This window comes from Scyliorhinus canicula, chromosome 8, assembly GCF_902713615.1.
Source record: "Scyliorhinus canicula chromosome 8, sScyCan1.1, whole genome shotgun sequence".
In the NCBI taxonomy this organism is placed as follows: domain Eukaryota; kingdom Metazoa; phylum Chordata; class Chondrichthyes; order Carcharhiniformes; family Scyliorhinidae; genus Scyliorhinus; species Scyliorhinus canicula.
Genome location: NC_052153.1, coordinates 67,978,420 through 67,994,203, shown reverse-complemented (window position 1 = coordinate 67,994,203; position 15,784 = coordinate 67,978,420). Strand labels below are relative to the sequence as shown.

General features: G+C 44.8%; 1 protein-coding gene and 1 non-coding gene across 2 annotated transcripts in view; one reads left to right on the top strand and one right to left on the bottom strand.

Annotated features, from left to right (window-relative positions):
- Positions 1-15,784, top strand: part of LOC119970306 (fibrillin-2) — a 433,007-nt gene that overhangs the window by 50,690 nt on the left and 366,533 nt on the right. The window lies entirely within an intron of this gene.
- On the bottom strand, positions 12,091-12,198 carry LOC119970830. The gene has a single exon (XR_005461692.1). It is a non-coding gene; the product is annotated as a U6 spliceosomal RNA (small nuclear RNA).

Genomic DNA, 15,784 nt, shown 5'->3' with positions numbered 1-15,784 from the left:
TTAAATACTTTAAAGGGCAATAAAATTGTGAGAATATCACTTCAAAGTTTTCCATCTCATTAAAGGGATTACTTTTGCCATCCATCTCGCAGATCTTTGAACTTGGCACACTGACAGACTTTATAAAGGGTTTTGGAGTCCAGATGGTAACACTTTCACTTTATTAAAAAATATATATTTTTATTAAACATTTTTTAATAAATACAAAAAACAAAACAAACAATCAAACACAGTGTCAACACCCCACATCCCCCTTAACAGCTGACGGCGGCTAGCTCTTTAAAAAACACAAAATAATGCCACCGTCGTTTGTAAAACCCAAGGGGTGGCACGGTGGTGTAGTGGTTAGCACTGTTGGTTCATGGCGCTGAGGAACCGTGTTCGATCCTGGCCCCATGTCACTCTGTGTGGAGTTTCCACATTCTCCCCATGTCTGTGTGGATCTCACCTCCCACAACCAAAGAGACGTGCAAGGTTGGTGAATTGTCTACTCTAAATTGCTCCTTCATTGGAAAAAAAGATTGGATACTCTAAATTTATGGGGGAAAAAATATGTTGTTGAACCCCTCAGTTGCACCCCTTAACACTTATCTAACTTTCTCAAGATGCAAAAACTCACGAGATTCCCAGCCACACTGAGGCACTGAGCAGAGAAGCTGACCTCCACTCCAAAAGAACTCGCCTGCGAGCGATCAACGATGCAAAGAAAAAGACATCTGCTCCCGCACCTGTCTGCAAGTCTGACACCCCGAATATGACCGCATGGGGATTGGGCTCCAAATCCATCTGTAAAATCTCTGACATGGTGCTGAAGAAGGAGATCCAAAATCTCACCAGCTCAGGACACACCCAGAACATATGCACATGGTTTGCTGGGCCCCTCCCACAGTGCTCACACTTATTTTCCAGCACCCCCAAACAACCGACTCAACCCAGCCCTAGTGTAACACCTCCAACTGTATCAATCCCAGTCTTGTGCACGACAAAGTGGCGTTCACCCTTTGCTAAGACTCACACCATACCCCCACCTCCAATGCTACCACCAACTCCTTCTCCCACTTAGTCTTAGTCCCATTTAGGGACGCAGTATCCTCCACCATTATCCTCCTGTAAATTATCAAGATACTCCTCTCTTCCAGCCCGGCAAGCATCGAAACTCTTTACAATTGTGAGGATGACAGCGCTACTGGAAACAACGAAAAACCTTTCCTGCAAAGTCCTTCACCTGCAGATATCTAAAGCTTTCCATCTGCAAAACCCCGAACCTCTCTGATGGCTCCTCCAGTTTCACAAACCGCCCCTCCAAAAACAGATCCCCTATACCATCCACCCTTATCTACCCAACCTGAAACCTTCAATTCAGTCTTGCCAGCTCAAACATATGGGGCGGGTCAGAGAATCGCTGGGGGGTGGGGGGCCGGCATGAAACCCGCCCCGCCGCTCCGACACTGGCTGCCGAATTCTCCGGCACGGTTTTTTGGCGGGGGAGTGGATCACGATGCGCCGGTCGGGGGCCGTTGGCAGTGCGCCACCCTGGCAATTCTCCGGGCTCCGATGGGCCGAGCGGCCGCCCGTTTTCGGCCAGTCCCGCAGGCGTGAAATACACAAGGTCTATACTGGCGGGACCTGGCTTTGAGGGCGGTTAGTGGGGTCCTCGGGGAGGTGAGTGCGGGGGGATCCGGCCCCGGGGGGAATCCCCACGATGACCTGGCCCACGATTGGGGCTCACCGATCTGCGGGCGGGCCTGTGCCGTGGGGGTATTTTTTCCCTCTGCACGGCCTCTGTAAAGCTCCGCCATGGCTGGCGCGGAGAAGAAACCCCCTGCGCATGAGCCAGAACATGCTGGCCCTCCCGCGCATGCGCCAACTCACGCTGGCCGGCAAAGGCCCTTTGGAGGATTCCGGGCGGTCCGATGCTGGAGTGGTTCACGCCACTCTTTGGCGCCGGTACGGTCCGCCCGCCGGTTGGGGGAGAATCCCAGCCATGGTTTTCACAAATTGCCGCCCACTTCGACATCCTATCTAATTTAAAATGCTGCCGAAATTGGTCCAGATTTTCAATGTCACAACCAGCACCGGATTATCCGAATACTTCCCTTGAGAGAACATCAGCGAGGCCGTCACCAATGCCTGCAGCCCTGTTCCCTTACATGAGCCCGACTCCACCCTCACCCACACTGCCTCCTGATCCCCACACCAACCCAACACCTTCTCCGTGTTCGCTGTCCAATAGTAATAGATGAATCTTAGCAACGGCAAACCCCCTGGCGACCGACCCTTTGTCAGACAATGCGACAAATTCTAGCAACCGTAGCCTCCCAAACAAAGGACAAAATCAGTCCCTTCACCCCACTTTCACATTAGTTTGAAAGAACTTTGATTTCTAGATACTGACTAGCTGTTTAAAAAGTTTAAAGCCTGCAGATGGGAAGAGCAGCCAAACATACCCAATCTGAGGAAAGGCCCCGAACTGAGCCCCTCTAGCCAAGCGCATGCCCTCCTGACCCCTACCTCCCATGAAGGACCCCTCAGGAGGCATCTGAAGGGGAGTACTTACCCTTTGTCATGCTAAGCGATGGGGCCTGAAGGGGGTAATGAGGGGTGTCGGGGGGCGGTGAGGGGGTTACTGAGGGTTAGAGGGGCCTTGACAGTGATCTGGGGGTGCTGCAGAATTCTGAGATTGGGACACCAAGTAGCCTGTTCCTGCCTTCCTACTATTATCCTTTGATCCCTTTCACCCCAAGAGCTCTCTCTAACTTCTTGAAAATATACACTGCTGGGTTCTCCATTGGCGGGATCCTCCGCATTGCCGGCAGCGCACTCGCGCCCGCGGATTTTCCATTGGCCGAGTGCAGAGATGGAAGAACCCATTGCCAGCGGGGGTGCGAAGCACCACGAAACGGGTGTGGCAGGACGAAGAATCCCACCCACAATGTTTCAACCTCAACTAATTTCTGTGGTAACAAATTCCACAGGCTCACCACTTTGGGTAAAGAAATACCTCTTCATCTCTGTCCGAAATGGTCTACTCCGCATCCTCAGACTGTGACCCCTGGTTCTGGATACACCCACCATCGGGAAATCCTTCCTGCATCTAGCCTGTTCCAGTCTGCTGGAATTTTATAGGTTTCTATGAAATCCCCAATCATTCTCCTGAACTCCAGCGAGTACAATCCTAACCGACTCAATCTCTCCCCATAGGTCCGCCTTGCCATCCCAGGAATCAGTCTGTTGCATTGCAGGCTCCTGTTTGGTTCGACTAAGTATCAGTCCCTTCAATGTTCAAATTGTCTGTGATTAGCTACAATCAGACCTACATATCAATGCCATATTTGTAGCAAATTGTCACAACACTTTTGCTGTGAGGAATTAGTCTCTCAGTTCTATTCAGGGAAGAAACTTAAGTGTTTTCTGAAGGATGAGGCTTCCCTTTTCTTCCAGTTCACAAACTGACTTTATCTGCAGTATATATGAACAGGAATGGGCCATTTGACTCTTGTGCCTGCTCCATGATGCAATGCGATCTGGGGCTGGATTCATTAGTCCCCATGTTTCTTGGCGGTGGGAGGCAGCGCGCCATTCGCTGGTGGCAGGGTTTCTCCCACTATCAATGGGATTTCCCATTGAAGCTGCCCTACGCCACCAGAAAACCCACAGGCGGGGGTGCGCTGCCTGTAGGACCGGAGAATCCGTCTGCCAGGGAGCGAGCTGAGAATCCTCACTGATCTGTGACCTGAATCGACATTGCTGCGACAAGGACCTGAATCGACGTTGCTGCAACAAGGACCTCAGTCGACATTGCTGCAACAAGGACCTGAATCGACATTGCTGCGACAAGGACCTGAATCGACGTTGCTGCAACAAGGACCTGAATCGACGTTGCTGCGACAAGGACCTGAATCGGCATTGCTGCAACAAGGACCTGAATCGACATTGCTGCGACAAGGACCTGAATCGACGTTGCTGCAACAAGGACCTGAATCGACGTTGCTGCAACAAGGACCTGAATCGACGTTGCTGCAACAAGGACCTGAATCGACGTTGCTGCGACAAGGACCTGAATCGGCATTGCTGCAACAAGGACCTGAATCGACGTTGCTGCAACAAGGACCTGAATCGACGTTGCTGCGACAAGGACCTGAATCGACATTGCTGCAACAAGGACCTCAATCGACGTTGCTGCAACAAGGACCTGAATCGACATTGCTGCAACAAGGACAATTCATCAACTGAAGTGGTCATTTGAGACTTTGTTGGGTCACTGAAGACTTCGTTTTGCCACCTTGCTAGACCTGGGGGGTACAGCTGGATGCTTCCTAGTAGGGGGTCTCATATGCTTGCTGGGTGCCCTTCCCCATTTCGCTATTCCAGGAAGATTGAGAATTCAAGGAAGGGGTGAGTCAGACTGATATGAAAGCTGAGGGGCCAATCAACCAAAAGACGATCATGATTCAGAGGACGATTGCATGTCTGCTCTAAGGAAAGTTCATAAGGGATCATTAGTAAAACATTCTTCTTGAATTAAACTTGTCCCCCTTGGAATCTTCCAGTACTATGTATACCACGTATTCCTGCCAACTGTAATTATTCCATGCTTAAACATCTCGCTTGACCGCATAATCATACATGGTACTCTCTTCAGCCAAGACCTATAATACTTCAAGAGCTCATTGAACAACAGAACCAAATTAAAGTGCAGCATTATTTTTATTTTAAACTAATAGTTATCAACCCTACTTCTGATCAAGTAATATGACGGTGTTGCCATATGCTTTTCTGTCTGGGAATATGCCTGGATGTTACCTGAGAGCTACTGTCCTGTGAGATATTTTGCTATGAGTTTTGTGCAGAGGCTTTTTTGACACTGGAGTGGAACATTTATATGGGGTTTAGTCTTGGAAATGAATCTGCAGCATTTGGTTTGTGTCCCTTGTGTGAGTGCATGTTCAACCCAATCATATGTGCCCCTTGAATAATTGTCTGATGGAGTAGGCCAAAGTCCTGCCTTATATTGAAATCCCGAGAAACAGAGTTCCAGTGGCCAACTCCAGCTCTGCCACCGGTACTGATTTTGGGTGGTCACTGATCAGCGAAATAGCAGATTTATTGGTCCCACTGGATCTTGCAAAACCTGTGGGAGTTTTTCCTGCCAGTCGGCCCATGTGCAAGGCCTAAATGGAGGCCTCTCGCAAGCCTATCTTCCTGGTTCTCTCAGGCTATCTGCATTTCCCTAATAATGACAGTCATCTTCAGGACTCACAGGGAAGAAAGCCATTTAATGGTGTTTCCAGAGAGATGTGCAGAGAGGTTGCAGTGGTGCTGCACGGCACTACACATTCAGCTCCTAGACGTTTAATGACGCAATGATGGCTGGCAAGGTAAAATAACTTTTTCTTTTGGATAAAATGGAATCTCCTCTACTGCATCCTCACTTCCAAGTTGAATCCTGGACGTAGCTGTTCATAATTTCATAATTGAGGTTGAATTGAACAGACCTGTCAGGCTGCCCTTCGTTTCTTTCTTGCAACTTCTGCCACTTCCTGAGATACATTCCATCAATTTTTTTTAAAAGCACAGACATCCCCTGATGATAAATCACTGCAGGTGTACATCCTGACAGAGATTGGAGGAGAAACCATTTATTGTGCCCCCAGGAAGTTGTTGCTACTTGAATTTATTTTAAATCCTGTCGGAACAAGATCCCTTTCCACAGCTCAAGTGAGTTACTTGTATTTTACAATTTTTCATTCAATATTTAGATGATTTTATCACACTAATTCTGTGGCGCATTTCACCAACAGTACCCTTTATTGGCTCTGTGAATTTCTGGATCTGTCACCCAGCAGAATAGGAACTGAATGGGTAAGAGAAGTAATCCTCATAGGAAGCAAAATATTCACATCGGCAATAGCAAAAACAAATTGCCGTTTTGATTAATGGGCATTTAAGTTTAGAAAAAATATCATAAAGGACCTTTAATACCAATTTTAAAAAATCTAAATATTTCCCTTTGACTTAGAAACTAATGATTTATTTCTTGCTGTAGGATCAAAATTGGTGAAACCTATGGAAAATTGATATTCTCTTTTGCTCTTGTATCCGGCTGAAAGAACTTCACATCCAAACACACTTTATAGTTAGGAACACTTTTGAAGCATACTGCAATGTTCCTATAGTCACGGAAGTATGGGGGAGGAGGGGGGAGGGAGGTTGTGGGCAGACAGGCAACTGAGTTGTGACCATAATCCAATCAGCCATGTTGTTATTGAATAGTGGAGCAACCTGAAGAGACCAAATGATCTATACTCCTGCTCCTTAGTCCTGTGTTCCTATATAAAGTGGGAAACACAGCAGGCAATTTGCACGCAGCAATCTGGCAAAAATAACAGTGTAATAAATTACCAGATAGTGGCCGGGATCAAAGTCAAGGGACTTTTAGCTGGCCTGCCAGATCCCTCAATGCAGCTCCTTCCACGGCGGGGCTGGAAGACCCCAGCAGTGGGCAGGACTGGAAAATACCAGCTGATTTTTTTATTTCAGATGCTGGCTGTGGAATAAATGTAGGTCAGGACATCTTGAGATCTCCCCAACTCTTAAATTAATGCTGTGATATCTTTTCTGTCCCAATGGGGCCTTAATTCAAAGCAACATCTGAAAAACTGTACCTCCAACAATGCAATCCTCCTTCAGTACTGCACTGAGGTGTCAGCCTAGTTAGACTTTAAATGTAACAAAAAAAGAATTAACTGCACTACCTATGGGATACAAAGGGATTTTTTTATTTTGTGGAGTGAAGGAATGGAGAGCAGGAAGAGAGATTTACATTTGATCGACATGGCTTCTGCGCGAGCATTGTTTTGATATTTTATGGCATTTTATTTGTTGCTCACTTTGAATTCCATCAGTACATTTGAGTTCTTGGCAGACACACCAAGTTAGCCCTTTGGTTTTAGCTTATTGAAATGTGGTAACATAAGGACTATGTGTATACGATATGGTAATTTATCCAATTAAAGTACCACATAATAAACTTGTTAACAAAATTGAAGTTAATGGGATTATAGGGGCAGTGGCAGTGTGGATATGAAATTGGCAGAGGAACAGAAAACAGAATAGCAGTAGAATGCAGAAACAAAATACTCCAGATACTGGAAAGCTGAATAACCCCCCAGAAAGTCATGGAAGCACTCGGCAGATCTGGCAGCATCTGTGAGAGAAAAGCAGAATTATTTCTGTGACCTTCCATCGGAACTAGAAGTGGCTACCCATTGTTTTTCATTGTTGCTTTTGGAGGGAAATAGACTGGTGTTCTTTAGGGGTCAGTATTAAGCCCACTACTCTTTCAATGTGCATTAATGATCTGAAAGGTTTTGGTCGAGTAGATATGGAGAGAATATTTCTTCCTGTGAGGAAGAGGGTACCTCAAGATAGCTACCAGGAAACACTAATGGTGAATTCTGAAGAAACTCTGTACCCAAAAGGAGGTGAGAATGTGGAGCTCGCTACAGGGGGTAGTTGAAGTAAATAATATAGAGGGAAGGCAGTGGCGTAGTGGTATTGTCACTGGACTAGTAATGCAGAGACACAGGGTAATGCTCTGGGGACCCGGGTTTGAACCCCACCATGGCAGAATATGACATTTGAATTCAGTAAAAATCTGGAATTCAAGGTCATGAATCGATTGTCGTAAAAATTCATCTGTTTCACTAATGTCCTTTAGTGAAGGAAATCTGTTGCCTTTACCTGGTCTGGCCTACATGTGTCTCCAGATCCATTAAAATATGGTTGACTCTTAACTGCCTCCTGAGATGGCCGAGCAAGCCACTCAGTTCAGGGGGCAATTAGGGATAGGCAATAAATGTTGGCCCAGCCAGCCGCCCACATCCCATGAACCATTAAATTATTTTTTTAAGGAAACTAGACAAGCATTTGTCTAGATGGTTTTGATGGTAGCTTTACCTGAGGAAAGGTGGCATTGGAGCACGGACCGGTTGGGTCACGTGCCGTGTTTTATGCCCTACATCCAATGTAATTCTTTATAACGTTTTGTAGCCTTGAGAAACTGAGATTGTTCTCCTTGGAGCAGATGTGCTAATGACCTAGAGTTCACGGCCTGAAAGTGTGGTGAAAGCATATTCAAATGCAGTCATTTTCAAAAGGGGATTGGATAAATACCTGAAGGTGAACAATTGCAAAGCAATGAGGGAACAACAGAGGGGTGGTTCTAATTGGCTAGCTCTTTCTAAGAGCTGGGATAGGCATGATGGACTAAATAGTGCCGTACTGTCATCTATAGTTTGATTCCATGAAAATGTGACCATTTATCATCTATCCCATGAGAATTACTTTGAAAGAGGAAAAAAGGAAGACTTAAGGCACAGTGAAATACATTTTCTTACGTCTAAAGTGGTGGAACTGTGCAATCAAAGGGTGAGGACTTGGCATAGGTCAGAGCCCCCTGCATTTGAATGGCATTATGCAGATTTAGCGGGAGAGAAATGACCAAATTGGAACAATCAATTGTTCATTGTTAGCTTTGTATCTTGCATAATTAATGCAAGATGGTAGCCAAAGATTTTAAAGTACACCAGTAATTTCTTAAGAATGTTTAGCAATATTCAGTCTCCGGTCTGACTTGTAGTTCAGATATTTTTAACCAAAAGCGATTGGTAATTTACTCCAATACTTACTGTTATTCATTCATGCGCAAGGAAATAATACTGCAGGCTGACATGAGATCATAATCTGTCTGCTGTCTGTAGTACTCAAAGCCAAGACACATTAAATATCAATTTCAGTGCATACTGAAGTTGAGAAGTTGTTAATGGCATATTAATTGTTTCTGTAAGCACCTTGCTGTGGAATACAATTTGCTCAGCCCCTTAAAGATGAAGATGCTGGTCTAGATGTTGTTGTGAAGAAAGTCTGAACAAATAAGAAGACTGGTATTTGGAGAAAATACCATTGGATGCGTGGAGTTGGAGGGAGCACAATTCAGTGCTGATAAACATAAATGCTATAATCATGTAGTCCCCACCATTTATGGTTCATGTTAACATAATTTGGCCCTTCTATGCGATAAACACAGTAGCCAAGGTCTTTGTGGTGTTTTTGTTGAATAGAGAACTCACTTCCATCCAAAGCCCATATGAAAGTGTCAGGGCCAGTGTTCTCAAGTACCTGGTGGTCAGTTTGGTTTCCACTTTCTAATCAGTCAAATGAATCCTCAGCCACAAATATGTATATTTCCGGAGAAATATTGAAGGGAATGTTCAATTGAGCTCAATATCTGTTGGGGTAATAATTTCTCCATCACGTTAGTCATGGGGCAATTGTGAGCTTGGATTGGGAGTTCACTGCTGCCCAGTGCATAGGACTTATGATGGGGCTAGGGGAAGTCATTTATTTTTCCAGGGGTGGAGGATAGCTGTGGCCGGTGTGCAGGAGTCTGCCGAACCATGTCCATATGTTTTGGGCATGTCCGAAGTTGGAGGGGTTCTGGACAGAGTTTGTGAACATAATGTTGAAGATATTGGGAGTGGAGGTGGCGCCAAGCCCGTGGGTGGCGATATTTGGTGTTTTGGAAGATCCAGAACTGCAAGTGGGGAGAGAGGTAGTCTTTCCCTCCCTGATAGCCTCAGGTGGATCTTGCTGTTCTGGCGTGACTGCAGCTGCCAAAAGTGGGGGAATGGGTGAGGGACTTTGGCAGTTTCTCCACCGAGAAAAAAAATCAAGTTTGCCATGAGAGGGGCAGAGGAGGGGTTCTCCAGAAGGTGGAGGTTGTTCATTGACTTCTTTAAGGGACAGTAGCACATCACTGGGGAGGGGGTAGGGGTAGGAGGGGGTTGTATTCTGTTTGGGTTGGAGGGGGCTGGGAGTAGGTGGGGGGGTGGTATGAGGAATGAGGGCATAGGGGCTATTGTGCGTGGTTAATTGTGGCTGTTGCTGTTTGCCCATATATATTTGAAAATACCTCCGATAACTTATTTTTCCAAAAAAAAGGAACCCATCCACATTTATTTTCATTTCGATAATTGAAGCTACATCTGGCGGGTTGCAGAATAAGTATGCATTCAGCCTGCTTGATTTTTAAATACTCGCTGTACTGATGGTGGCGTGGTAGTAATGTTACAGGACTAGTAATCCAGAGACATAGAAAGGGATTCTCCTGTTGCGCCTGCCTGCCGACCAGAAATTCCCACCCGAGGTCACTGGACCTTTCCATGGCCCGGGTCCCAACCGTGGCGATCCTACTGCATTCGGTGGAAGAATCCAGCCATTAGGCTAATGCTCTGGGGACAGCAGATAGTTAAATTTAAATTCAATCAGTTAAAAATCAAATCTGCAATTGTGACAGTGAAACTACCAGTGATTATTGTAAAAGCCCCTCTTACTCACTAATAGGGAAGCAAATCTGCTGTATTTAGCTGGTTTGGCCTACATGTGACTCCAAATCCACAGCATTGTGGTTGACTATAACCCCCTCTGAAGTGATCTAATAAATCACTAATTTTAAGGGCAATTAGAGCTGGACACATCCCATCAAAGAACTTTTTTAAATGACCAGGCTGCTTACATTTTTACATATTCTGAGAATTCCTTGGGGTAACCTGCAAATGCAGGAGAGTCAGGATTGTAAATACCATATAAATGAGCCCGACGTGGGTATTTGATGCTTCTTGCCTCTGTTACGGGCAGGTTTGAAGTTGTAGAATAGCTCCTCTTTCAACCATTTGGTTAATTGCAACAGGTGTTTTTTTTTAAAGAACTTGCTCACTAATTCACTGAGTGTTAAACTGTTTAAGTGCTATGCCTAGAAAAGTCACACGCAGACAGACTTTCTTGTAAGTTTTTCAAAAGAAAAGGAAATAGTATTTATTGTACTGAACATCCAGTTTAAGTAGACATGTGTAAATTGTTTAAGAGTCCAAAAAAAGGTCAGTGGTAAACGAAGTGTGATGATTTGGATGGTTTGGAAGGCTGGGCTCGATTGTCTTTCTGCATCGAGATGATTCAAATGTGTTGATGAACAATTTCTATCTTTTCTCCTGGAGTCAGCTGCTGGGTTGATTTTTTTGGACACTGCCTGTGGCATGTGTCTGCTCAAAACAGGCAGAACACAAGCTCACCAGATGGCTGGAGAGAGAGAGAGAGAGCGCGCCCACTCGCTCGCTTTCTGACTGATCTCTGTCTTCTTCTGACTGCTCTGGAGATGAGCAGTCACTTGAAAGCGCAAAGATGGTCATTTGGCACATCAGATGATCTTTATTTACCCAAACATGATCATAGTAACCTGATCCCATGTCAATTGCTTAAATTGGATGAGTTCATGGGCAGTTTAGTTCCCTTCTCAGTTGAGGCTCCTTGTCCAAAGTGATTGGATCTATGGCTTGGTCCACACTCAGCTGAACTCTCAAGATTAGGTTGCAATGCTTTGTGAACGATTCAGGACATGAATCCTCCTCACTTGCCTCAGTTGAATGTCTTTGGTGTGCTTTCTCGAGAGCCTGGCTCTGTTACAATGGTTTTGTGATTTTCAGGAGGATACACTGTGTTAATTTTTGGCCTTCTTAAGAGCTGCTGGACGTGATATACCAGCCGTGTCGTGTGGCGCGGTTGGTAGATGCAGGGAGATCCCTCTTCTGGGATCTATGCAGCTCGCCATGCCTCGTGAGACGTTGCAATCTAAATCCCACCGATGGTGGGCGGGATCAGTATTTGGTAAATCTTCATATTAGAGCAAGACAGCTAGTCTCGCTCTAGAAAATGCAATTTGTCTGATCTCCCGAGACCATGGTTCTAGCACCTCTACACCTTGGAGACCTCAGCCGAGTGCCATTTAGTTCTGGTCTCTACAAATGGAGATCAGATGGAACGGTGCTTAGGGGGGTCCCCCAGGGGATGGGAGGCACCCAGGTGGTGCCCTCTGGTCAGGGTGGCACCCTGGTACTGCTGGTGCCACTTGGGCACCTTGACACTGGCACTTTAGAACGTAGAACATTGCAGTGCAGTACGGGCCCTTCGGCCCTTGATATTGCGTCGACCCGTGAAACTATCTGAAGCCTATCTGACCTACACTATTCCATTTTCATCCATATGTCTATCCAGTGACCACTTAAATTCATCCTTGCGCAGGGGCCATGCTAATCTTCTCTGTATCGTTCCAATTTTATTATATGTGCTGCCGAAGCCTGGCATGCTGGCAGTACTACCTGGGTTCCAGCCTGGCACCACCATGGTGCCCAGGTGGCACTGCCAGCTGGAAGGGGCACTGCCAGAGTGCAAGGTTGGCAGTGCAAGGCTGGCTTTTTTCCGTGCCGGGGATCTGGCCCAGGGATGCCATGCCTGCAGGAGATAGGGCATGGAGGGGTCCGAGGACCCCATTACAGGTTAATCGGGGCTTTGGAGTGGTTCAGGGCGTGTCGCGTCTTTTCGTCCGACGTCACTTCGTCCAACGACACTTTGTCCACGTCTTTTGGTCCAACGTCTTTTTGTCCGCCCGTCTTTTGGTCCAACGTCACTTCGTCCAATTATCCAATTACAAATTAACTCCGTATAAAACCATTTAATTGATAAAATGCAAGTACAATACAGCAAGTGAATTTAGTTGCTAAAATGCAAGTAATTGATAAAATGCAAGTAAAATGCAAGTTGAAAAATGCAGTTTTAAAATCTAAAAATGCAGTTAAAAAATCTAAAAGTTTACTAATTACTTCAAATTCCCGAAATTACTTAAAATTGATGTAAATTGTAAGCAACATTCCTAAAGAAATCAATTTTTGTTGTAAAACCATATTCAACGGCCAATCTTTTGAGGCGTTCAGTTATTTTCTTATATCGCGTACATGAAGTCGACTGATCTCCCCGAAGAATTTGAGCCTTTTTGCCTATTATGAACCCTTCCTCTTCCTTCAGAGTTTTGATTAACCTCCAGATATTCAAATGAGCTCCACCCGCCGAACGCTTTATGGCAGAATGAAACCCCTCAGCAGCATTATTTGTTCTCGGTAGATCTTGTAGAACACGCTGATTAACATTCCATACAGCTGTCGGGAATGTAGGTGTTTCACTCCTTCGTATGGCACCACGTCCTCTCACAATGCCTATGTAAGTCAAGTCGAAGTAAACGATGAATTCAGCAGGTATTTCTTCATCGTCTATCAAATAGTGGAGTGGAGTGGTACAAGTTACAAAAAGTCAAGTTACAAAAAGTCTTAGACAAAAAACTTTTAGATTTTTTAACTGCAATTTCAGATGTTTAAACTGCATTTTTCAACTTGCATTTTACTTGCATTTTATCAATTACTTGCATTTTAGCAACTAAATTCACTTGCTGTATTGTACTTGCATTTTATCAATTGAATGGTTTTATACGGAGTTAATTTGTAATTGGATAATTGGACGAAGTGACGTTGGACCAAAAGACGGGCGGACAAAAAGACGTTGGACCAAAAGACGTGGACGAAGTGTCGTTGGACGAAATGACGTCGGACGAAAAGACATAGCACCGGTTCAGGGGTCACTTCGTTGGGTCACGAGATCTCTTCCTGCGCTGAGGAGTTCTGGAGAGCGGAGCTCCTCAGTGCAGGAAACGGGACTAAGTGTGGCCTTGGCGGGGTGTTCCTCACTGAGGCCCCGGTTTGCAAAGTCTGTAGAAAATATTTCTCGTCTCTGCAAACGCCGGGAAACACCCAGCTAAACGTGCTCGTCACGGAACTCTGTTACAACTTGGTTCAATCGAACCCTGCTGTTTTAAGTCACTGAAATGTTGTTCAATCTTTTAAAACTCACCCAGTGGTTTCAGCCCAATAAATACCCAAAGTCATTTTTGATATAAAATATTGCTTAATAACACCTAATTTTCCCCATTGAACCCTTGCAGATGGAAGCTCCTGTTCAGGTTCAATGTTGCAGGCAGGAGACTGGGCTTGATTCTCCTGACCATTCAGCTGGTGCTCAGTCCCAATTCGGTTGCCCCCAGATCATGTCAAATAGGCCAGAACAGGAAATGTTAGAACTTCCATTTAGTTTGTGGGAGGGCAGGGATATCTGCCTATGTAATTGTTTTTGAACGGTTTGATCCATTTTGAGCTTTGAAACTCATTCTTGATTTGTCATTTTACATGCTGTATATTTGTTTAGTTTTATTAAGGGAGTATGAATACATTTCTATCGAGGTTCAATGCAGATGCCAGCTGTCATGATGTTTTATGTTCTTTATGATTCATGGGATTCCAGGAAAAGTTATCAACTGTTATTCCTGTTTCCAGAAATAATCTGGAGTTAATTATCAAAAAATTCAATGTTAATGTAAATTATATAACGGCATCGAGTCGTTCAGAAAGTTGGATGGCTTACCTTGAGTAAATCAACTTCATGTCAAATCAGTCCTAACTTAAACTGAAAGGGTCCTACCTTTGTGGATAAAACCTTCAGATTCTGTTTCCCATTTGTTTACGAACACAGCAGAATGACACAAAATTAATTAAAATACATTAATCCCAATGATGTCTCAATGATGAAAATGACATTCAGTTCTGTGGCACAATGAATCATGTTGATAATCACAACTGTTTGGTCCGAAATGCCATGGTTGCAAAGATAATTATTTACTACTTGGTTACACTTTAGCCCAGTCAGAGCTGTAATTATCCTTTCTTCCAAGATAGCACTTACAATAGCAACTTTAGTTCTGTTACAGAGAGATTAAAGGCCTCACTTATCATTTCCAAGCATACCACGTGGGGCCATCTGGCAGATGATGTGCAGATGCAAGAAAAACTAAAGTTCAAACAAGGATACTAATTTTCCATGACAAATTTTCTAGTTAAAAGCTTATGGACTGGAATTCCTGAGCCTCTAATATTATTGTTTTTGTGTATGTTAACATCTCAAAGATCACAAATCTTTGAATGGCCTCCTTCTGCACTATAGGAATGAGCAAAGGCAAAGCAGGAAAAGTTGCTGGATGAGGAGAAGGAAAGGGAGAAGAGGACATATCCAGGGAGCAATTTTCGTACCTGAAACTCGACAAGATGAAATATGTCAAACATCTCCACTTCACTAAGGACGTCTTGATTGAAATCTGCCAATAGCTGCAGACACAATTGCAACCTCAGAGCATGGAGAGGACAGCATTTCCTCTGAAAGTGCCCATGGCCATTAATTTTTATGTGTCTGATTTCTTCCAGACTGGAGTAGTTGATAGTTGCAAAATCTCCCAGTTTGCCATCCACTGTTAAGTGTGGGAGGTCATTGAGGTGCTGCATCATAAAAGAGCTAACTGCATTCTCTCTTGTGAAACTTTGTGAGGTTTGCATGCTTCAAGGATTGCACGCATGTCACTTTGCAGGGGGTCATATGTCAATCCTGAGATGTACCGCAACTGAAAGCGATTTCACTCCTTCAGCAGTGTCAACATATGCAGGAAATGAGGCAGGTCACTGTCCATTATCCTAGCATCATTCACACTACCTTCATTCTGTGGTCGTCTGCTATGCCATGTGCATTTGTACTATCATGACAACATAAGCGGGTGGCTGCAGAATGACCAGTGCTATCCTTTGATGATATGGCTCTGGACTCCAGTGTGCAGCTCACACACATGAAAGGAGCATACATTATGTCAAATCCATGCTGCCGCATGAAATGTGATAGAGCGGACAATTGGGATGCTTGAACAATGCTTCTGCTGTGTGGACAACTCTTCAGGAACCCTCAGTACTTGATGGAGCACATATTAACATTGTGCTAGTCTGCTGCATGCTTCACAACTGCACCACTA